The 2040-nt window shown below is 48.2% G+C and overlaps 1 pseudogene; it reads left to right on the top strand.

Moving 5' to 3' along the window:
* The first annotated feature begins 163 nt into the window (after positions 1-163).
* On the top strand, positions 164-2031 carry LOC124091845 (ADP-ribosylation factor-like protein 2-binding protein; annotated as a pseudogene).
* The last annotated feature ends 9 nt before the right edge of the window (positions 2032-2040 follow it).

Below are 2040 nucleotides of genomic sequence, written 5' to 3'. Positions count from 1 at the left end.
GGACGTCTGGACCCGAGGCGGCGGCAGCGGAGCGGCCTCGCTGTGCGAGGAGGCCCGGCTGGCGCGAGGCCGAAGCCAGGAGCCCGAGGCTGGGCCTCGCGCTGAGCCGGCTGGGCCGTGGGCTGCCTGCGGCCTGGGCGGCGAGGCCTCCTCCCAGCTGGTGGGCCGCTGTGCCCTCGATGCGGGTGTGGGCTCCGCGGAGCAGGACGGAGGCTGGGCCCTGGCCGCGGGCGGGATAGGAGGCCGACAGGCCCGCTCGCCCGCGCAGGTGGATGGGGTGCCGCGGCGATGGACACCCTAGAGGAAGAGAGCTTCGCGCTGTCCTTCTCCTCTGCATCCGATGCAGAATTTGATGCTGTGGTTGGATATCTAGAGGACATTATCATGGATGACGAGTTCCAGTTATTACAGAGAAACTTCATGGACAAGTACTACCAGGAGTTTGAAGATACAGAAGAGAATAAACTCATCTACACACCCATTTTTAACGAATATATTTCTCTGGTGGAAAAATATATTGAAGAACAGCTACTGGAGCCGATTCCTGGATTTAACATGGCGGCTTTCACAACTACATTACAGAAAAGGAAGGCCGGGGACTGCACTTAAGCAGTGGCTTAGTGGTGACTTCATTGTGCAAATCATCCTCTATGCCAGCTTCCCAGAACAATTTGAGGCACTAGGTCCCATCTCCAGGCAATGAACAGGAACATTCTGGATGTCACCAGTCTGACAGACTCAGAGAGACTACAGCTAATGACGACAGAAGAGTCCATCTCAGAAAGACTCTGTTCTGCAGCCCTTGGTTTGTGTTAAGTATTGACAGGTCAGAAACAACATGACCGGACCTTTGGACCCACTTCTCCTGACAAGCCGTTTTGTATTAGTGTTCTTCCCCTCCCCACCTAGTCACCTCTCAGGTGCTTGGGTCAGACCCCTCTGATCATGCCCAGGTCAGCCATTCCACCTGGGAGCCCTTCCCTGGTACATGTTGGTGTGCATAACCACAACCATGAACCCTCCTCTTCCCAGCAGGCTTTGCATGAGTCCTTTGTGCACTCACTGCTCTTTTTTACATGGGACATAGTTTCAGTCCTTCACCCTCAATGGGGTTTTTGTTTGGGAGTATTTATCTAGGGAGCTACTGGAGCCAGCTGCCTGTCCTGTGATTTCTGTGTCTCCTCTGATCACAGCTTGTGCTGGCTGTGGGGTCAACCAAGAGAGATGTCCTTTACCTAAAAGCTACGTGTGAAAGTCAACTCCCAGTCTTAACATACATGGTCCTTGTAACACTGTCTTCTGTTGGTCCTGATATAGTCCCACTGTTTCTAGAAGTCTCTTTCAAGCATTATTTTTGAAAAATATTTTTATAGATGAATACTCAGGCAAACTTAGTGGATATGATCTTGGAACTTCCATGATAATCCACCTAAAGATAAAAGTATTATATGCTATGTGCTTTTTAGTCATTAGTGCTGTAAAGATAAAAATGCTTTTCATGTTGGTGCACCTGTTTCAGCAGCACCAGAGAATGTCTGCTGTGTGCTGGAACAGGCTGAAGCAACCCTGCGTCATGGCACGTCAGGTGTGTTGTGCATGTTGCCTTAAAACCCTTTCTGTGTAAGCCAGTTGTTTGGTTTTCTTATTAGGGTAGGTAAAGACTCTGCGATTTCTTCTTCCCATCACAATCTCCTGCCAAGATGGTGTTCACTGGTCTAGCTCAGCATGAGGAGGAGGCAGTGGACAGCTTTACTGTTTGTGTGTCAGCTTTGGTTTACTACATTGTTTAGATTAGTACTGACAGAGAACTTATGTGTCACACATCCCTGGAAAGAAGGAAAAAACAGTTCAGTTCCCCTGTGTACTTTTTTATTTTACTTTTTATAGTGAAAATAAGAATCTGTGCTGACTTTTCACTTATCTTCTGGTTTTAAAGGATGAGCTATAAGCTGTGTGTTTTTCTGTACTAATGTGTCGTTTATTACTTTTTGTACCATGAGTAAAATTTGAGGTGTTTTGCAAGAACCATCATTCTAAAAA

Source organism: Marmota monax, unplaced genomic scaffold (genome assembly GCF_021218885.2).
Source record: "Marmota monax isolate L192 unplaced genomic scaffold, Marmota_monax_Labrador192_F-V1.1 WCK01_AAM20220418_F8-fsc03373, whole genome shotgun sequence".
In the NCBI taxonomy this organism is placed as follows: Eukaryota; Metazoa; Chordata; class Mammalia; order Rodentia; family Sciuridae; genus Marmota; species Marmota monax.
The sequence above is the reverse complement of the archived record's forward strand: the minus strand, read 5'-3'. Positions and strand labels throughout refer to the sequence as shown.